We start from the raw sequence: 23,476 nt of genomic DNA on the forward strand, positions 1-23,476 counted from the left end.
AGGACTGGTCTGAACACATTTAACCCACCAATAACCATTTACTTTAGTGAATATGCTTCTGTGATCAGCCTATTATTGATAGCCTCTTACTTCTGAATGTCAGTCAATTAATGATGGGCTCACTTTGACATATTTCTTTGTATTAAACCTCTTTATATGTTCTTTCCTTCTGGTCCATACTCTTGGAAGAAATCCTGTGCTTTATCTATCTGGTAGCTCAGATGGTAAAAGAATCTCCCAGCAACGCAGAAGACCCAGGAGACCTGGGTTCGATCCCTAGGTTGGGAAGATCCCCCAGAGAAGGAAGTGGCAATCCACTTCAGTATTCTTGCCTGGAGAATTCCATGGACAGAGGAGCCTCGAACAGGGCTACAGTCCATGGGGTTGCCAAAGGACAGGACACGACTGAGCAACGAACACTACTACTACATGCCATCCTTTTATTTCTCCTTAGGATGCCGTGTTTAATACCAAGGACGACTTTTCAAAAATTTCTCCTTCACTTGTGCCTTTAAATACATAGATCACGTACTATATTTTTCTCCATTCCTTAATTGGGGGGTGGGGATGGGGGGAGCTCGAAGAGACCAAATTAAAAAAATACCAAAAAAGTCAGTTGCTAACTTTCCCACTTACTAGTTGCTATATTTTATTTCTAAACTTAGTGAACTTATCATTCCTAAACACTTCTCTCCAGTCCTGGAACACTGTCTCCTTAATTTTTGTGAACTGCACAGTTCTTACCAGATATTTCATGAAAAAAGATATTAAATAAAAGTTGAACCACCTTTCAGTTTCAAGAATATCCCACATGGTAGTGTGCATTTAATTTATGACAAATAAGTTGTTTTCTGTAAATGTGTAGCTGAAGTCAGATTTATTTATTTTAAAGTCATTTAAAAATAGGATTACTTAGGTGGTAATTCTATCCAGTTCCATGTAGACATTATCCAACCACACAGACCTACATTAATATTTGAGAAATATTTAAGAATAAACTTAGGACTCTAATGAAAGACACCTTCAAATTTGTGTTTCTTAACCCAGCTAGAGGGAACATGGTAACTTTGGGGTCAATTATTTACTAAACAGCATCCCAAAGAGCAAATCAATTAACTTTAACACAAACAGACTTATTTCCCTGCATCTTTTATCCTTTAGGTAGCTGGGCTGTGCCACTTTTTGATTCACTTCTTTGCAATTGTTATAACTTAAAAAAAAGAGAGAGAGACTTCAGTGAACACCCAGCAAAATGCCAACAATCAGCAACTGTCTCACTTGACTGACACTGCTTTTACAGTTGGTAATTCATTCATTCCTGCCTTTGAAAGTTTGTGGATCTTTGGACTTTGAAATTCCCTAAAGACTCTGTAAGACTAGTAGTCTGCTCTGTTCAGGGCAGGCAATATCAGACCAGGGTAGCTTTTCCTTAAGTAATCAATAACTTCAGCTATTGAATGGTGTTGCTCATTCTTTGATAGTCCACTTAAGATCCTCAGCTGGCATCACTCCAAATGATGCCCTCAGACAAACAAGCGTACTGAATGGGCTGCCTGTGTTCAACTTGTTTGTTCTTAGATTTTGCTATCACATGAGTCAGTAACGACAATGATGGGCGCTCCAATCAGTCCCTTGAACTCACACTGTTAAATCTGTTATTCTAGGATTTATACCAAGTAGGTTTTTGTATAAGGCAATTTAGGCTTTTGATTTTGGCCTGGAGTGTACTATTTAATACATATTTTTGCCATTAGTTCATAATTCTTCAGCTACTTGCTTTGTTTTTTGTTAGTCTACTTGTGCAAAATTTTGTCTCATGTTCTGTTTTGTCCTGAACTGTTTTGTTTACATTCACTGTATAAAGGAGAGCTGTTTGGAATGGATGGACACGTGGGTCTGAAAAGCCTCCAGTGAAATTCAAACTGGCCCCAAGCACTAAAGGTTGAAGATGAGTACAATCAGTGACCAATTTAGGCAAAGGTGAGTGATGGGCCAAACTTCACCGTGGGTCACTCACTTTCATGACAGCATTACAGGGTCATGAACTGTGGGGCTAATTATGGGGCACCTTCCTAACTTCTGCTTGGTCAAGAGACCTGAAGATCTGTTTGTAAGAACACTTTTGTTAAAAAGAATTTTTTAAACTCTTTCTGTGCTGCTATAATGGTGCACACGAAAGTCCCAGTTGATGTTCTCAAGAGCATCAATAATGCTGAAAGGAGAGGCAAGTGCCAGCTTCTTACTAGGCTTGCTCCAGTCAGCGTCTGTGCTAATATGATAATGAAGCATGATTACACTGCTGCTGCTGCTAAGTCGCTTCAGTTGTGTCTGACTCTGTGCGACCCCATAGACGGCAGCCCACCAGGCTCCGCTGTCCCTGGGATACTCCAGGCAAGAACACTGGAGTGGGTTGCCATTTCCTTCTCCAATGCATGAAAGTGAAAAGTGGAAGTGAAGTTGCTCAGTCGTGTCCGACTTTTAGGGACCCCATAAACTGCAGCCTACCAGGCTCCTCCGTCCATGGATTTTCCAGGCAAGAGTACTGGAGTCGGGTGCCATCACCTTCTCCGATGATTACACTAGTGAATTTGAAATCAATGATTGCAGGGTTGAGAAAACTGTTGTGAACCTCACAGGCAGGTCAAACAAGTGTGGAGTGATCAGCCCCTAGATTTGAGGTGCCACTAAAATATCTAGAAAAATGGCAGAATAATATGCTCCTAACCTGTCAGTATGGTTTCACTGAACTGACAACTTCAGCTGGCATCACGGACCATGAAGAAGCAAGATAAAAACACAGGAGAGAAATTCCTGGGATTCTTTTTCTAGGGATAATACAAATATGAAAATAAAATGCCTCAACGGAAAAAAAAATTAAAAGCACACTTATATCATATCATATTCCCTCATAGCTCAGTTGGTAAAGATCCGCCTGCAATGCAGGAAACCTCGGTTTGATTCCTGGGTTGGGAAGATACCCTGGAGAAGGGATAGGCTACCCACTCCAGTATTCTTGGGCTTCCCTTATGGCTCAGCTGGTAAAGAATCCACCTGCAATGCAGGAGACCTGGGTTCGATCCCTGGGTTGGGAAGATCCCTTGGAGAAGGGAAAGGCTACCCACTCCAGTATTCTGGACTGGAGAATTCCATGGACTATACAGTCCATGGTGTCGCAAAGAGTCAGACACAACTGAGCGACCTTTACTTTCACTTACTTTCATTTTCATTTTATATCATATTGAGGAATAATTTACATCCAGTAAACAAGTAGATCTTAAGCATACAGTTAAATGAATTTTGGCATATGACAATACCCTCCAACCTCAAACACATCTCTCATTAACATTTAAAACACTTCCATTATCCAAACAGTTCCCAATGTATCTCTTTCCAGTTAATTACCCCAACACCTTTTTTTTTTTGACTCTAGTGATCTCTTTCTTATTTGTCAAGGCCATACCTTTTCTAGGAAAAACTTCTGTGTCTTTTATAAACTTCCAATATAATCTTTTGACTCTTGCACTTACATCGGTAAATTACAAAAATGGGGACTTTGACAACTACATACAGCGTAACAACAGGACTTACGGCCAACTTTTAAAATGTAAAAATTAACACTTTCAAAGGAATTATAAACACAAAAATTATGAGAAAAAAATAACATTCAATAATCAACTCCTCTAATTGGTATTCCAAAGATTCAAAATAAGATGACTAAGACAGCCTTCCTTTACTCCCCTGCTCAAACCTTTGGAAACCTACCCTCTCTGAACATTTGTCTTTTTATACTTCCCAAAATGCCTTTCTATTCCACTTACTCCTTGACCATACCACTGAAATGCACTACCTTTCTTGACAGTTTTTTAGCAAAGAAATCTCTTAAATTGCTAGAGTAGAAAGAAGTCAGAGCTGTAGAAACTGAATTTAAAAACTGGTCTAGAGTTTAGTTGGAGTAATGTTTAAAGATTTTTCTAAATCTCAGGTAGACAAACAGAAATTTGTTGTAGAATCCCAACTGAATTACTAAGTACTTAATTTTATCATAGAAGAAAGAGATTAAGAGCAGGACAGTAAAGACCAGATTCAAACAGTCCAGCACATTAAAAAAAACTGGCCTCGAGAGAAGAAAAATCTATTTAGGAAATATACTATTTCAGGGGTAGATTGGTCAACATTTAAAACTATAAACAAAATGAACACAGGAAACAAAATTAAAAAATTAACTTCAGGAAATTTGAAAGAGAAACATGTTCTTTCTTTCTGTAAATGGTCTAAAGACCTGAACAGGAAACTGAAAATGAAAAACTGGAAACTCTACAGTAGTTGAGCATTTTCAGAGATCCTCACAAAGTAAACAAGCTAGAAAGAAAAACTAAACCAAAAGGTTTTTATTTTCTAAGAAATGGCAAGCTGTGAAAGAGGACACTTGTACATACTATAAAAAGTAAACATTTCTGGGAATTACATTTCTTAATGAGATGACTAGGGTCCTTCTTTCTTCCCAGTTGCTTCATTTATCCATAGTATTACTTATTGCTAGAATGAGACAGGTTCACCCACATTACTGCTTTATTAGTAATTTGTTCCTTCTATTTATTATTGATAAAAAGCATAGTATGGATATAGATCATATTATCTTTATCCATTCACCAGCTCATGGATATTTGGTTTGTTTCCAGCTTGTGGAAATTATAAATAACACTTATCAATTTAATTTTAGTAACACAAACAAGAATTTTAACTGCAGAGCCCTAAGTTCACAAGAAATTGAAAACTTTTCAAATTTTCAAGTAGGAAATATGAAAATTATCAACAGACTTTCAAATACAAAAACACAGTGACAAAACACATTTAACTTACTAATAAGCAGCTTTCTAACAAGAACACTGATAAGAAGGAACCACAAATGAAGTTAAGTCATCCTCTTTCATTAATTTTTTTGCCAATGTTTCCTTATATGGACAAAAAAGCAAAATATTTTTATTTAAATCCTACTAAGTACCAACTCTTTGGATAGTATTTTCCTTAAAAAAAATAAAATAAAAAAGCCAAGACTGGAACTAATACCTATTTTTCAAATCTGTGCCTTATACTACACCAGCTTTGAAAACTGTTTACAGATTCTAAGCCAAAGATAAAAAGAGGATTTCATTATGAATGCCAAATCCGACTGGTTGGCAATGGCCATTAGTTCAGTTTTCAAAATTTCATGCATAATTTTAAGATGGGTAGAGTTATATCAGAATTTCAAAGGGGTTATGATAATTGTTGTTTGAGTCACTGAAAACAATTGTTCTCATTCACTGAACCCCAAAGAAGGACAATTTTGACAGCATAGCTGTCATGCTATGAACAGTGGTTCATAGCATCTACATTTTAAATCCTGATTTTGTATAATCTTTGGCAAGTCATGAAACCTTTTAGAGCTTCACTTTCCTTACAGGGAAAATGGAGACAGTAATGCCTATTCGGTAAGGTTGTGAGATGGATATACAAGAACGTAAACTCCACAAAAATGACAATGTTTGTCCTTTATTATATCCCCAGAACCTCAAACAATGACTGGCATATGAAATGTGGTAATTTCCCTCAAGAGTCCTTGCACATAGTAATAATCAGTAAAAGATAGCTTTAAAAATAATTGTAATAGCAATGGTCTGGGCTACTGCTCGATACAGTGTAGCAGAACTGATGTTCCCTCATCTGAGAATCACTGCTCTACCCTTTTACCTACTAGTTTAATAAAACACTAAGAAAGTAGGAGGAGCACTGCTATTCAGTTTTTGTCTAGTTTATTAATAGAAAGTTTCTTCTAGGTAGGCAAAAAGATACAATGCATAGGCTAAAACTATTTTCCAATCATATGTGGGTTTCCATCCATAATTTAGTCCTCCTATTACTACAACCAGTTTGGAATACGTTATGTTAAAAACTAACTGAACTATATTATAAATTTCGCTATACTTACTATATTCTACTAAAATCTAAGAGGCATTTTTAAAATATATTTTAACATCTCTGAAACTGGAATGTATCTTACAGGAAACTCTCGCTGTCAATACAAAATGTAATATATATATATATTAACATATACTAATCTATCAGTATTTTGAATCATTTTAAGATGTAGTTTTCTTCTGACAGTTTTATTACTAATAAACAGTAAATTTATAATACACAAATGAAAATGAAAGCCAGAAGGTGAAAAACGAGTCATGGAGTTGTCTTGTAATTGTAGCATGTTATTATAACTTAAAAATGGTGAAATCTGTTGGAATTAAAAAAAGGGGGGGGAGTACACGAAGGCAGTCAGAAGGTATAAAGGTAGTATAAATAAAACTAACACTGCTTATGTTATATAAAAGTTCTTAACAGAGTAAATCTTAAGAGATCTCATTACAAGGAAAAACACTTTAATTTTCTATGTATATGAGACAATGGATGTTCACTAACTTGTGGTAATCATTTCACAGTGTATCTAAGTCAATTCATTATGCTGAACACCTGAAACTTTTACAGTGCTGTATACCAATTTTATCTCAATAAAACCAGGGGAAAAAAGGTGGCCAATACAAACTCACAAATGCCAAGTTTAGCCAATCACTCAACTCACAATGAATAATTATTATAAAATATTGATAAAAATATTTACTATTCTGTATTACATATAATGGGCTTCCCACATGGTGCAGTGGTAAAGAACCCACCTACCTATCAATGCAGGAGACGCAAGAGATATTGGTTTGATCCCTGGGTCAGGAAGATACCCTGGAGTAGGAAATGTCAACCCACTTCACTATTCTTGCCTGGAAAATTCTATGGACAGAGGAGCCTGGTGAATTACAGTCCATGGGGTCACAGAGTCAGACATGACTGAGACTGCACACATACGTGTGCATACACACACACGTTGCATATAATATTCTTCATTAATAAGACTCAGGGCACACCCAAGGTCAGATATTACTGCCCCTAATTAAGATCTACAAGATTATAAATCTAAAAATCATTGGGGAGGGACTTCCCTGGTGGTCCAGTGGTTAGAGTCTGCCTTGCAGTGCAGGGAACATGGGTTTGACTCCTGGTGGGGGAACTAAGATCCCAGATGCCATGGAGCAACTAAGCCTACACGCCACAACTAGAGAGCCCACCTGCAGAAACTACTGAGCCCATGCACCACAACTAGAGTCCGCGTGCCCCAACAAAAGATCACACATGACACAATCAAGATCCCATGCGCCACAACTGAGACCTGATGCAGTCAAACAAGCAAGCAAACAAAAAACACCAAGGAAACTTTAAACAACATTACAAAATGAAAAACAGATGCAGTAAAAAACCTCTTGGCTCTTTAGTTCATGTTGACATATACTGAAGACCTACTCAGAACAGAGAATTGTGCTAAAACCTGAGAATTAAAAAAGAAAATCTAAGAAATAACACCTTCTATAGAGATTACTGTATTATAGCACTCAATATTCAACATGCATATATGAGTACCTTCTACATGTTAGGCTTTGTTCCAGGCAAACAGAATAAAGCAGTGAATAAAATACCCTGCCCCCAAAATTTACAGCTGGGGGGGTGGTGGTTTGAGACAAATAAAATCAATATAAAACATGGTAATTTGACAAGTACTATGGAGAAAAAACTATAGAACTAATTAAGGGAGATAGCAAGGAATGGAGAGATTATTTTAATCAGGGTGGTAATGAAGGACTTAAAGTCAAAGTACTATTTAGCTCAGTACTCAATCATTTCAACAAATTGATATAAAATCCTATTTTTCAACAAAAGACTATCAATCAGGCTTTGTTCTGCTCAGTATTTTTAAATCAACATCTTTGGTGGGGTGATGTTCAATTAATTTGTGGCTGAACTTAAATTTGGATTTGAGATAGTTATAGACATTTGTTTAGGATCCACAAGAGAGCTCAAGACTTCAATGTCCTTCCTTCCTTTGCTATTTGGGGTATAAATGGGATTTCTGGTGGCTCAGACGGTAAAGCATCTGTCTGCAATGCAGGAGACCCAGGTTCGATGCCTGGGTTGGGAAGGTCCCCTGGAGAAGGCAATGGCATCCCACTCCAGGACTCTTGCCTGGAAAATCCCATGGACGGCAGAGCCTGGTAGGCTACCGTCCCTGGGGTCGCAAAGAGTTGGACATGACTGAGCGACTTCACTGTCACTTTTCAAACACAGTTGGTCTTATGAGGTAGCATTATTCAATATGCACAAAATGCCCCTTGGTGATTTTCTTTGCTAACTCTATATAGGAGAATATTCATTGTTATCCTTCACTGTAGGAAAAAATAACACATGGACCAGGACAGAATGTTCCTGACTCACACATACTTGGGATGCAGTCCTTAGGAGGGTAACGTCAGAAACATCTGAAGTATTTTCACACCATCTCAGCCCATAGTGACTGCTCCTCTTTCTGACAGGCTGCATCAAATACTGTAGAACTTGATTATACACTCTCTTGTTTTGCTTTCTAAGAGGAAACAAAAGGTTGTAGAAAGCAATATTATCTTTTGATTTAAGAGGCGTGGCTCTATTTTAAAAGTTGTAGGCATGTAAACGCCTCCAGGAGCAAGGTGTTACTATTAGCGAATAGTGTGGATTATGGCCAAATAAAGTGAACACTTATACAGCTAAAGTCATTCCAAATCTAAAAACTGTGAATATTGTGAAAACCAACACACTTAAAATTATGGAGATCTGGACTCTGGGTCACCAGTATTTTTTTTTACTTCTGGACAAAATGAACTCTAAGGTCCCTTTCAATTCCAAAATGTATTGTTACATCAAGTTTTGAAGAATTATAAAGAGAAATAATTTTTTTTAAAGTATCCTACTGTTATACTCCTTCTTAATTAGTATAAAATGATATATCACTGTCCATTGAACAACATGGGTTTGAACCATGTGGGTCCACTTATTTAAGAAAATAAATCTGTATCACACAACTGGAGGTGGGCTGACTCCTTGGATGCTGAGGGCTGACTGTAAAGTTATACTTGAATTTTTGTCTGCCAAACCTTCACGCTATTCAAGGGCCAACTGTGAAATTCTGTTTTGGTAATAAAATTTAATGATAATGTAAATATTTTTTTCCTAACTACATAATGGAGGCTTAATATTATAGACATTTTAGAATTATCTTTCAAATACAATCCAGATAAAGCTAAATAAAAAGGCTCGAAACAATAAGGACAATCTTCCTGTTCATTTGCTGTCCTATCTATCAATACTACTGGGCACCAAGGCAAGATACATTTTCTTCTTCCTTCTGGCATGCTAGTCCAAAATGTTTTGTGAGGTCAATCAAGGGTTCTTTCAAACTAATTTAAGACTAGGGCCTAGGCATGAGGTTCTCCCTCAGGAAATATACTTCAACTATCAACCCAAATGAAGAGATTGGTTGTACAGGATTATACATATTGATTACAAGGATTAAGACTGGGAAGTAAAATATAAAAAGAAGCAAAAGGTCGTTGCAAGAGGAAAGTTTACATATAAAATATGCAAAAATGTGGAGTAGGGACCAAATGTCACCAGGGTGACCGATAAAACACTGAATAATGGATTTTAATTAAAGACTGCTTTACTTCTATTCCAGATAAAATACAATACACCATCAAACCAAAGGAACTTGGTAAACTTTGTTTATATTAATCCAGTAACAAAATTGTATCCATAAAGTTACCATGAAAATGCTTGAAATCAAGATTATCTTGAAAAGCAAACACATATTCTTTTTTTTTTTTTAAATGATGGACCTATGTTTTAATAAAACAATCCTATATTTTAAGAAGATGAAACCAAACAAATACTCAACTGACATTTTTAGCAACTTTCCTTAGTCAACTATGGCCAATTCAGTTATCAATAAGGAAGTCATTTAGCTAAGTTTGAGGACCAAAGTTAACTTCTCCTTATACCATAAAAGTAAAAACTATACTACCTTTGCAGTCCAGGGTTGTAAAACATGGATTCCAGAAATAAGAAGATCTAGAAAACTGGCTACTTATTCAATTTACCAGTGAGTTTTCACTGATTTCTAGGCTTGTGTTTTACCTATAAAACAGTGATTCCAATTTTCACAGAGTTAATGGGCAGGTTAAATAAGAACACATATTGTCTATAAAAGCCTTAAATGTTTAGTCATTACCGTATTTATTTTGGTGTTCCCTATTTGGTTCAGAAATGTTTGTCAAAAGAATGACTTAAAGACTAATAATTCATTTCAGCAAAGGAAAGAAATATTAAAAAATTTTTAAAGGCCACTAACAAGTTAACTCGGAGAAGGCAATGGCACCCCACTCCAGTACTCTTGCCTGGAAAATCCCATGGACGGAGGAGCCTGGTAGGCTGCAGTCCACTGGGTCTCGAAGAGTCGGACACGACTGAGCGACTTCACCTTCACTTTTCACTTTCATGTACTGGAGAAGGAAATAGTAACCCACTCCAGTGTTCTTGCCTGGAGAATCCCAGGGACGGGGGAGCCTGGTGGGCTGCCGCCTATGGGGTCGCACAGAGTTGGACACGACTGAAGTGACTTAGCAGCAGTAGCAACAAGTTAACTATTTTTAGATAAAATGCCATTTAAGTTCATTAGTTGTTGACAGATTATCATGAATTCCAATGGAAAATGAATTACACAAATCCTGACATTAAACACAAATTAAGGGTCTTCCCTGGTGGTCCAGTGGTTAACACTCTGCACTTCCACTGCAGGGGACACAGGCTCAATCCCTGGTTGGGGAACCAAGATCCTGCATGCCATGCAGGGCAGCCAAAAAAATACATACATACATACATGAGATGCTCTGGGCATATATCTCAAAAATTCAATTAAAAAAAATTAGTTTCTTATACTTGTCCGGTAGGAACTGTAACTTCAGTTGAAAACAAAATGCCCTACAGCAGGAACAGTACGAAAACCAACAACTTTTGGGTTCCAGAGACACTTGCCTGCTCTTAACTCTATAATCGGAGAAGGCAATGGCACCCCACTCCAGTGCTCTTGCCCGGAAAATCCCATGGAGGAGGAGCCTGGTAGGCTGCAGTCCATGGGGTCGCTAAGAGTTGGACACGACTGAGCAACTCTTACTTTCACTTTCACTTTTCACTTTCATGCATTGGAGAAGGAAATGGCAACCCACTCCAGTGGAGCCTGGTGGGCTGCCTTCTATGGGGTCGCACAGAGTCGGACACGACTGAAGTGACTTAGCAGCAGCAGCAACTCTATATAATCTTGTTCTTTAAATCAATCTCATTAATAAATGTAGAAAGTAGGTTATAAGAAAGTGAAAGAAAGAAGGTGAAGTTGCTCAGTTGTGTCCAATAGCTACAATCAAATTAAAATTCTCCCAAAATTGCTGTGTGACACAGGGAGCTCAACCAAATGTTCTGTGACAACCAAGAAGGGTGGTAGAGGATGGGACAGAAGTTCAAGAGGGAGGGGACATACATATACCTGTGGCTGATTCATGCTGATGTAAGGCAGAAACAAACACAACATTGTAAACCAATTATCCTCCAATTAAAAATAAATAAAAGTCTACTAAAACATTGGTAATTCAAGTTATTTTCCTATCCTCAAGTTGTTTAGCTACAACCCTCCCTTCATACCCCTACCCCACTCCCATTTGAAATTCTGTGATTTTAAACTATAAAGGGCTAAGTAAAAACACTTAACTACTGGTTCCTAAAGTCAAGTGACACTACCTCTCCCACTGAACACTTTCTGGAAGAGATATTTGATTTCTCCTTTCTGCCTCCTACTCCCAAAGTAGTATTTTAGTAGCTAAAGAGGATTACTGTGCCCTCTTCTCACTCTTAAATAAAATTAACTAATTCAAATGTTGAAAGAATCTGGACTAATCTTTTAGACACAATGTTAGAGTACAAAACTTCTGAGTAGATTAAAAAATTATCTTTTTGGAGGAAAAATTAAGATGTCCAACCACTAACTCATACCGTCTCTTAAAAATAAAACATCTGGAGCTTCTGGAACTGAAAGGTCCAGTGGTTAAGACTCTGCACCCCCAGTGCAGGGGCACGGTTCGATTCCTGGTAGGGGAACAAAGATCCTACATATCTCACAACACAGCCAAAAAACAAAACACCCTCCCAAACAAACAAAACCAAACAACTACTAACAGGGAACTGCAAAATAAACAGTAACTTAAAAACAAATACTACTGATATGAGAGGACAAATGGAAAATGTTTGCAATCTTACTAATTTTATACTCCACCAAGAAAAAGGCCTTTTTTGTAAACTAGATTTCTAAATCTACTCAAGCACAGAATTTGCAGACCATCAAACTGTTCATAGCATTTTCTCTAGCCTGACCGTATTTATAACACTTCACAAGAGGAAAAAAATTCTTCCTTTCACACTTTTCATGGATTAATATTGTCTGTAAATGAAGCTTATTTCAACATACACTATGATGTGCAATTTAAGCTGTTTCCAGTTTTATTACTGAACTTTTTACTGCATTTCCTTTCAGTTCAGTACCTGATGACATCTCTGAGAGAATATACTAACTAGAGTATAACTATTAGTAATCTGACAACTGCAGAAGAACCACATAAAGAAATCGTAATAGATTTCTTGTCAATACATGAGCAGGGCAGTTAAGTGAACCAAAAAAAAAAAAAATCACAAAAAAAGGAGACCCCAACAATGTTTCAAAAGCAGGCAAGAATAAATTAATGGGGGCTCAAGATCACCTTATTAGTTTCTATCAGCTGGATTTGTGTCCCCCCTGGTCCCCCAGGTCCTCGGACATGTCCTAAAAATTACCTGTCAGCTTTTTACCTCTTGTCAGATCTAGCTGTAAATTGTAAATTCTACAGGCATACATAATGACTCAAAGATTTGCTGTGCTTGCCGAACTGAATTTAGGTAACGCAGTGTGGACACTGGCTTTATTATTTGCTACATATCTTAGAATTCCATACATACACATAACTAAGAGGCCTTAGTTAACTGTATTTTAAATTGGAAAAAAACCAAAGGTAAAATAGGAAAATATAACAACAGTTAAAGAGCACAGATTTTAGATCACCCAGGTTAGAATGCTGGTTCTAACACCTATTATTAGCTAAATGATCTTGGTCATGTAATTTAACCTCTCTGTGCCTCATTTCCTCATCTGAAAATGGGAAAAAATAGTACTTCTTTAAGCTAAAAAAAATTCAAACAAAGTAACTAATTCCACGCAAAATGCTTAACACAATGGTACTTAAATTTTTTTAACCTAGGCTGTCTACAGCGCTTAAAACCTGAAGCACCTGAAAGGCTTCAAAAGCACACTACAGTATACTAGGAAACCGTACACCCCAGGGAGTTGTCATTTGTCTCTCTTTTTCACCCCATTACCAAGTCTGATCCATTCTACCTTGATGTCTCTGAAATCAATTCCATTCTCTCCAGTCCATTACCTTATAAGGGCTCTCATTATTTCTCATGTGGAAAAAGTGGGATATAGGATGCAAATATGAAGGGAAAACATTAATTTATTACACACTTGAATGTTCATGACCAGATGAGAGATGTTAGCCTTAATTGCAAAGATAAAGAGGCAGGGCATTCCAGAAACTTGAGAAAAAACAAATATGACAGCTATATTTCAGTAGCTTTTTAAAATGTTTATAGCATTTGTACTGTGTTAGCTCACAATCAAGTAGAGTTTACAGAACAAAATACTACTACACAGAAGAGAACTGACTGCCTAGAAGGACATGCTTAGTCGTGTCCAACACTTTGTGACCCCATGGACTGCAGCCCATGAACCTCCTTGTCCAAGGAATTCTCCAAGCAATAATACTGGAGTGGGTAGCCATTCCCTTTTCCAGGGTATCTTCCAGTTCCAGGAACCAAACCCACATCTTCCACACTGCGAGAGACCACTTGCAATGCAGGAGACCTGAGTTCAATTCCTGGGCTAGGAAGATCCCCACTTCTTCCAATCCTTGGAAAAGCAGATGGCAACCCACTCCAGTCTTCTTGCCTGGGAAATCCCACAGTCAGGGAAGCCTGGAGGAATACAGTCCATAGGGTTATAAGAGTCGGTCACGACTTGAGAGACTAAACCACCACCAAGGATATGGCTAGGCAAGGTTTCCCTAAATGGATATTTAATCCAGACCACAGGCAGATTCACGGGGAGATGAGGGCATTCTGGGAAAAAAAGATTAGCATGAGAATTCATTACATCATGAGTACATGGGAAAGGGTGGCAGGTCAAAGAGGATGGGGACTCCTGACCTGTATTCTGTAAGAAACTGAGAAACAAAAAAGAGTTGCCAAGCTGGAAAATGAACATGTGTGTTTTAAAAGAAAACAGAAGAAGAGTATTAGTTTTCTGAACTCTAGGAAATAGTTTAGTGCAGGTAAAAGATCACGACTTAAGTCAGGACAGTGATAGAAGGAATAAAGAGAACGGATACTTGGGAAATGTCTAAGTCAGAATCAAGAGAACATGGGGACAGACTAGAATGGGTGAGGAAAGGAAAATGAGATGTAGCATGATCAAACAAATGGACATAGAGGAACTAAACAGCCTCTTGATGAAGGTGAAAGAGGAGAGTGAAAAAGCTGGCTTAGAACTCAACATTCAAAAAACAAGATCATGGCATCTGGTCCCATCACTTCATGACAAATAGATGGTGAAAAATGCAAACAGCGAGAGACTTTAGTTTCTTGGGCTCCAATGTCACAGCAGAGAGTGACTGCAGCCATGAAATTAAAAGATACTTGTTCCCTGGGAGGACAAACCTAGACAGCATACTAAAAAGCAGAGACATCACATTGCCAGCTAAGGTCCATACAGTTAAAGCTATGGTTTTTCCAGTAGTCATGTATGGATATGAGACTTGGACCATAAAGAAGGCTAAGTGCTGAAGAATTGATGCTTTCAAACTGTGATGCTGGAGAAGACTCTTGAGAGTCCCTTAAAGGAGATCAAACTAGTCAATCCTAAAGGAAATCAACCCTGAATATTCACTGGAAGGACTGATGCTGAAGCTCTAATAATTTGGCCATCTGATGCAAAGAACTAACTCATTGGAAAAGACCCTGATGCTGGGAAAGACTAGGGCAGGAGGAGAAGGGGGCAACAGAATGAGATGGTTGGAAGGCATCACTGACTCAAAGGACATGAGTTTGCAAGACAGGGAAGGACTCTGTCAAACAGTAAAGGACAGGGAAGCCTGGTGTGCTGCAATCCATGGGGTCACAAAGAGTCGGATGCGACTTAACAACAACAAATCTCAATTTTAAGGTTTTATCATTTTAGTTGTCAACCTTTATCAAATGAACTCTGATGGAGTCTTTTGCCTGTTTATGAGAAAAAGAAATAGGAACAGAAAAAAATGCTGTATAAAACCAAAAACCCTTCTAGTCTTAATGAGTTTCTCAGTATAAAACACTCAAGTGACTAGCTTGTACTGTACAACCAACCATAACATATAAAAATTATTTGCCTACACTGTGTCTTTCGACTTTGTCTTTTTCCTCTTTATCTTTTTACATGGGAGAGTAAGCACCTTACATCCTATTTCTGATTTCTCTAGGAACAGATACAACTGCTATGGTGACACTATTGCCAGTGTTTGTTCCGTATTTTTTAAAAGAAAGTCTAGCCTAAAAATAAAATGTATCTATTAAAAATCAATAAAAACTACTATAAGCAAAAAAGGGCAGATTTCTTTCTCATGTGAAAAGGATATAGCTCTTCTCAACTTTAATGTAAATGTTCCTGTTTTCTTGTCTTCTCACGTTTTTTCAACATCCAGATCCCTCTTTACATTTCTACACAAGACTTAATGTTGGATACACTAGCTTTAAGGGAACAAGTAATTTTTCTACAACAATGTGGTCCAGGATATAAGCCTCAAGTCTCACAAGGTAGCAAAAAGAACCATAAAAAGCTAAAATACCAAATGGAATCTATTCACATTCTTAAAACAAGAAAAATAACAAAAGAATAACAACCAAAAAAACTATCCCCAAAGAGCCTATTTTAGCCCTCAAATTAAGGACACTATTTAGTGCATGTCCCAGAATAGTTTCTGTCCCACAATGGCTTAACTGCTGACAAAATTTCTAAGGATTTTTAGTAGCCACTTTAAGTTATACACCTGCTAGTAAAGATATTCTCAGCCAAACTCTGATTTACATAACATGAACAGACACAAAAGCTAATTCCTGCACAGGAATGACTATGCACACATTACCCTAGATGTTTCTTTACAAACACAGTCTCTGTTAATCCATGGTCCAAGCTTAAATCACTTGAAGAGGTAAATTTCAAGCTGCCTTGGATTTTGCTGTATCTTATAAAAAAGTACATTTAAATAAAGCATTAATCATGTGACAGATGTTAAAAAATTTAGCACTACGTTCTGATAAAGGTACCACTACGTTCTGATAAAGGAATACACATATTCCAAATAGATAATTAGTCAAATGCATTTTTATTTGAACATTAAAGAATGTCTGTCCAAAATAAGTAATATTCAGAAACTTAATAAAAGCCCAAGTGTCCCAACACTCCTCTCCTCTGAAGCCAATCACCTAGTTACCAGGCATTTATTAAACTGTCCTAACAGTTATAGGGCTTTCGAGGAGGCTTAGTGGTAAACAACCTGCCTGACAATGCAGGAGACACAGGTTGGATCCCTGGGTCAGGAAGGCCCCCTGGAGAAAGAAACAGCAACTCACTCTAGTCTCCTTGTCTGGGAAATCCCATGGAAGGAGACTGGCAGGCTACAGTCCATGGGGTTGCAAAGAGTTGGACACAACTTAGCGACTGAATAACAACAAACAGTTATAAGCAAAAAAGACAGCTACGTCATAAAGTGGACGTAGGGTGACCAACAGTCGTGGTTTTAGCATTCCAAGTCTTGTGTCCCAGGAACTTCCCAGTCCAAGCAAAACAAGGTAGCGGGTCACCTTTGGTGGAACACATACTGATAGGAATTTTCTTCATCTCATGTTTCATAGTTTTAAACATGTGAAACTGTGAAAGCTTAGAAAAAATCTTGCAAACGTACTACAAAGCTTATCTTTTTTCACTATCATTTTTTTCTCTGAAACAAAACATGGAAATTAAAAAGCAAACTGTGCACAGCAGCACTTGTATGAGCCAAGTTTGAGTGTTTATGGTACCAAACAGTATTTGTACAGCCTTTACAATTTACAATGTATTTTGACATGACTTTTCTCATTTGGATAAAAATCCAAGGAATTTGTCATGAAGGAACAGTGTCCCTTGCTTAAGCAGGAAATCACAGTTTTCATCGAATTAGTATCTGAATATGTATTCAGTGCAAATGATCACGAGGGTTACAAAGATGAACAAAACATACTTGTTCTCAAGAAGCTTACAATTTTTTAAGAAAGATGAGACAAAAATCATGCAAACTGTGAGAAACACAACAATACTACGGAAATTGAGGAAAAGGTCAGGAACAGATTTATGAAGAAGATAGCAAATGACTAAAAGTTTTGGCGTTAAGGAAAACATACCAGAGAAAAGTGAAAGCAAAGGCACAGAAGGCAGCAAAATGTAGGAATATGACTAGACTACAAGAGAAAGCACGGTCTGAGTGGACCTCAAGGTAAAAAAAGAACAAGACGGTAAAAATAGCGAGAGAGTCTACAGTTAAGATAAAATGAAGATCTCTGAGTTCTGGTCAAGAGATCTGACTCATTTTGTAACCAACCACAGTGGATATTTTGAAGAAAACTATACCAATAAGGAGAAAATTAAAGGCACTTCCCCTTCTTAAAATCTATCAATTTTTAACTGAAGGATAGTTGCTTTACGCTTTACAGTACGGTGTTGATGTCTGCCATACCTCAATGTGATTCAGCCGTGTGTGTGCGCCCAGTCACTTCAGTCGTGTCCAACTCCTTGCGGCCCCATGGACCGTAGCCCGCCAGGCTCCTCTGTCCCTGGGATTCTCCATGCAAGAATACTGGAGTGGGTTGCCATGCCCTCCTCCAGGGGATCATCCCAACCCAGCAATCGAACCCAGGTCTCCTGCATCTTCTGCATTGCAGGCAGTTTCTTTAGCACTAAGCCACCAGGGAAGTCCCATACATACATCCCCTCCCTCTTGAAGCTCCCTCTCACCTCCCACCCCATCCCAGCCCTCTGTTGTCACAAAGCCCTGGTTTGAGTTCTCTGAGTCACCCATCTGGTTTACATGCAGTGTTGTGTATGTCTCCATGCTGCTCTCTCCATGCGCTCCGCCCTCTCCTCCCGCCTCCACGGTCCGGGAGTCTGTTCTCTATGTCTGTGTCTAGACTGCTGCCCTGCAAATTGGCTCATCAGTATCGTTTTTCTAGATTCCATATATATATATGCGTTGTTAATACATGAGGTACTTTTTAAATGAATAAAAGGAATTCTAACAGAAACCAGGATAATACATATAGAAAAGTTCAGCATTTTATTAAATATGATTAATATATGACCTACTTTTAAAATGCATGAATTGATTTGTAAGATAAAATCTATTAACAAATATGATGAAAATCAAAATGAAGAGGTTAGAAGCAATATGCTGCATAGAGGAAAGAAACTGCAGGAGACTAACAGAAGACAGTTAAAACAACTGGTCATTTCAGTTTTATCCCACAACACCGTATGAATACGAAGCAGCTATTACATTCAGACAGAGCAGATACTAGACCCAGGCATCCTAGGTGCCCCCCCCCCCCTTTTTATAACAAGATGCTAACTTTCACACCTCGCCATCTGGTATCTAAAGCATCCTGAGATTACTGTTAGTAACACTACCACAGAACACCGCACTTAGGGTACTTGCCTAAGATCTCATCTGTACTGACAAATGAGGCAAATATATGGGGCAGGCCATATTTTTTGGACTTTCCTGAACCTCAAACAGTCAAGAATCTGCCTGCAATGCAGGAGACCTGGGTTCAATCCCTGGGTCAGGAAGATTCCTCTGGAGAAGGGAATGGCAATCCACTCCAGTATTCTTGCTTAGAGAATCCCATAGACAGAGAAGCCTGGAGGGCTACAGTTCATGGGGTCGCAAACAGTCGGATATGACTGAGAGACTAACACTTATTTCTTACATTTTTCCTCAAGCTGCTTTGAGTATACCTAAAGCATTAAAGGGCTTCCCTGGTGGCTCAGATGGTAAAGAATCTGCCTGCAATGCAAGAGACCTGGGTTTGATCCCTGGGTTGGGAAGCTCTGCTGAAGGAGGGCATGGCTACCCACTCCAATATTCTTGCCTGGAGAATCCCCATGAACAGAGCAGCCTGGTGAGCTACAAGCTGCGGGGTCAAGAAGAGTTGGATATGACTGAGTGACTAAGCACATAGAAAGCATTAAAAAAATAATCAGTTAAGGCTTAAATACCTCATGGCCAGAGATCTACATATAATGTTAATTGCCGTATAACCAACACTTAACACAGTGTCTGGAATACAAAGGCAATTATTTGTTGAATGAATCAAAACCAGTTTCCAGCCCTAGAGCACAGGTTGGCTAACTCCAGCCCACAGGCCAAATTTTACCATGTCTGTCTTAGGTAAATAATGTTTTGTTGGAACACAGCCATGCAATTGCGTACTGTCTACAGTTACTCATACTAAAACAGCAGAGTTGAGTGGTTGTGACTATATGGTCCACAAAGCCCAATTAACTGGCCCTTTACAGAAAGTTTGCTGATACTGTCCTGGAAGAGCTAAGCATAGATCTTGTCTATTAATTCACTGGTGGCAAAAGGGCTTTATTTTTTATTTTTTTTGCAAAAGGGCTTTAGTTCAAACAGCTACTCAAAATATTAATGGCTACCAGGAGTACAGTTGTTAATGATTCGGGACACAAAGGGAAAAGAGTACAGTCCTCAATGATCAATGTCTGTTATGGTTTAGGGAAAGCAGAAACAGGATTGTAAATAAAAAACCTTTGAAAACTTCTGCTGTAGAATATTTTATAAAGTTAGCATTGTTGTCTGATAGTTTCATAAAGATGAACTAGCTGCAAAATAATATGCAAAAACCTCAAAAGAAAACCCCAAAAGGAATAAAGAATGGTCCATGTGAACGCTTAGGACTGTCTCACAAACAACAATTTTGGTTCTGGCATGGTTGATGTTGCTCTATTTCACAACATTCAAGAGGCACCTTATTCACTTGGTCCACAGATTCGATTGTTTATTTGTGAGGATGAAAAAAGTATTATTAGGAGAACTTAAGGTAAGACTCCAACATATCCCAAAACTCCATCATGTTTCACAGATAAAACAGGAAAGGGTGTCTTGGTTAAAGTATATTCTTTACATGTGAAGCTAAATTTGATTTATTAAATCTTCTCACTTTGATTATGGAAGTAGTTAATATAATAAACAGCCTAACATTAAAAGTATTCATGCCACTAGGACTCTGCAAAGTTTTCTTCCAGATTATTTTAAAAAGTTCTTTGTTTCTTGGGCCTATGTCAAGTACTTGTGCCCCAGCTACCAAGGGAGTCTGCAAAAGCTAGTACTTGGCATTTTCAGATTATCCACCAAGACTCATTTAGGTCTGCGTGTTTTCAGACACTGAGTCTCTCTAAAGACAAATGTGAACACCCACATCTGTCTGTTCATATACGACACTTATAGTCATATATTATGTTTCTGTTAGATGCAGCCTGGCCGGGGTATTAGCCATACCCTGGCAGGCTAGGAAGTAAAGAGCCATGCATTCGATATTTAAGTGGCAAGGCACCGATGGGAATGGTTGGACGGGATGTCTCAAGGTCAGATCAAATTTATATCTTAAAGCCCCCAAAGTCTAGTAGAATTAAGTGCTTTAGACCAGTGGTTATCAGTAACATCTCTCAATATCATAGGAATTAGATAGGTGTGTTTTTAAAGTACTGATAAAACCTCCTTTCCTCAAGATCCTAAGACCTATATCCCTTTTTTTTGCTTCCAATTAAGTGTTCCCAATTTAGTACAGAAAGGTCTTTGTGTTCCCGAGGCCTCCAGAATATTTTAAACAATCCTTAGTCATTCAAATAATCCATTCTTAACAGCTTAGCTTCCACACATCACACAAAAGAAGAGATACCACCACTCCAAAGGGATGACTATTTGGGGGAGTAAGAAGGTTAACCAGATATTTTACTATGTTCCTAGTGAAGCCACATTTCTCCAAGCCTCCTGAATTTGTGAGTCCAGAATTTAACACTTATACCAAAGGTGCTCAATACTGTTTGCTGAGCAGGTTGCAGAATGAAATGATTATATCAATTACAAAGATATCCTTATTAGTTAGGAAAAGTACTTGTTTTCATGCATCTCAAGAAATCAGAAGTGAAGCTCTTTACTACCAGCAGATAGATTAGAATTCAAGTTAAGGGTAAGGATTCCCGAACAAATCACATTCATTTCTATGAGTGGAAAAATGTCACAAACATTTAACAGATATTCAGATTTTATAATACACTACCCTCCACAAGGATGGGGGAACACTTTTTAAACAGAACTTTACAGTCTGTTTCAATATAAGGCTGAATTCAGAAATAAACCGAATTAGTCTTCTACGAGAAAAGGAACAAATGACTACACAAATTTTTATTTCATTTTAGTGTTCCCTTCCTGAGATTTTAATGACAAAGCTTAATATGACTGTCCCCAAATGCATTTGAAACCATAATAAGAATGCCATAATTTTAGACTGTGGGTTTATATAATTTGCATTATATTCTAAGTGAAATTTCAAGACCAGGGCACTCCTAATGGAAAATTTCCTAATAAATGTGCCACAAGTTTAGAAGAGAAAAATTAACCAACTAACAAAAGATAGTGGAAACACAAGTACTTAACATAGTTTTCTCTAATAATGTTATTACCTTAATCTAAGCAACAGTTTATGTTATTTAATGCCCACACTGGTTTATGTAGCTAGCTGTCTAATTTAATGGTTCTTCCTGTTACACTCTAGCCTCCTCAGTTTATTTACAGATGCACTTAGTACCCAGTAAAATAAAGACTTAGAAAAATAAAAGGCATACCACACTTTGGAAGCCATAAACAATGCTTACATTTGGCTTTGTCATACATTATTCCACTTATGAGTATAATTATTAGGTCAATAAGCACTTTTTAAAATAAAGTAGCTTTGAAACATGCCTGCCTTGGCAATTATGGATACAAGTCAATATCTAAAAATAGCACACACGTTTGCATTCTTGGACATTAACATACACCAAATGAATGGATAAAGGCAATGAGGACTGAAGTTAGAGGTAATTAGGCTGCTAGAATGAGGTGAGCATATGTGGAAAACACAAAAAGTGGGCAGGTACTTATGATCAATCCTGAGTTTCAAAGTAGGATCTTCAGATTTTTAAAATTCTTTCCTTGTCAATACCAAGTAATTCCACCAAGGATGTTACAATAGAGATTATGTTAGTCCTCCCATATGCCTATTCTAATTTTCTCTTGTGCTCTCAGCTCACAATTAAATGTATTATATAATTCTTAGAAGCCTATCAATTGGGAGACAAACTGCAGGGTATAAGACTTTCAAAATCAAAGACGAAACCTTAGCTAAAATATGAGCTCTCAAGCATTAAAAAAAAAAAAAAAAAAAAAAACCTACTCCTTTCCAGGCACTAATATACACTCATGAATCTCTACTACTTTCAAACATTTAACTGGACTCGAATGAGGTGGTTCTCCTATACCTTTAAAGACTTAACACCCTCAGCAGTGCCTTCCACCCTAAGTCTGTGTCAAAATGAACTCCTTGGCAGAGACTGTTTCTATACTAACTGCTTCAAAGTAACATTTTCAGACCCTGATGTCCTCACCAAAGACACAAAGTAATAAAGAAGAAAGTCTTTCCAACTATTTAAGACCCATTTCTCAGAAAATCTGAAATCAGAAAATCTCTGAAACCTGAAGTTTAATTTAGTGGCAAAACCTGACCTAATATAACATTTTTATACAGCCAGATTTCACCTAAGCACTGATGTGAAGCTATTTACAGTTTTTGTTTATCCCATTTACTGTAATTATTCATGCTTCACTTTAGAAATATTAAGTGCTTGATTACTCTTACTAAAATTCAAAACAAATCTTTCCCCAAAGTTCTGAATTCCTCATTACCTGGCACCAAGGGTTATAGGTAAAGTATTATGGACCTATAATCCATTTCATAAACATCTACTACAGCAAAATACTCTTGAACAACTTTTCACCTTTCTAATTTCTGTGCTGTCTACCTGGGGTTCACTGTTAGTCTAAAACTTACCCCTTCAATATCATGTACACTCTCACCTCATTTTCAAGGTCATCTTGGACTACTAAAGTCTAAGAGTTTTCACTTCTTTCTTTGATTCTATAAGCACTCATCTATATCACTCATTTGGGTACTATTTGGAACTTCCATTTACATTTTGTGATTATTAAATTTT

The 23,476-nt window shown here is 37.6% G+C and overlaps 1 protein-coding gene across 6 annotated transcripts in view; it reads right to left on the reverse strand.

Moving 5' to 3' along the window:
- Positions 1-23,476, reverse strand: part of RAP1B (RAP1B, member of RAS oncogene family) — a 44,329-nt gene that overhangs the window by 10,891 nt on the left and 9,962 nt on the right. The window contains exon 2 of one of the 6 annotated variants that reach the window (XM_070789335.1): positions 2,726-2,825. The exons of 4 other annotated variants lie outside the window; for them this stretch is intronic. The gene's annotated coding sequence lies outside the window, so the exon portion shown is untranslated. Of the gene's footprint in view, positions 1-2,725; positions 2,826-8,355; positions 8,498-23,476 lie in introns of all 6 variants that reach the window. One more of the 6 variants, XM_070789334.1, reaches the window with a different exon arrangement.

The sequence above is a fragment of the Bos indicus genome, chromosome 5 (assembly GCF_029378745.1).
Source record: "Bos indicus isolate NIAB-ARS_2022 breed Sahiwal x Tharparkar chromosome 5, NIAB-ARS_B.indTharparkar_mat_pri_1.0, whole genome shotgun sequence".
NCBI classification, from domain to species: Eukaryota; Metazoa; Chordata; class Mammalia; order Artiodactyla; family Bovidae; genus Bos; species Bos indicus.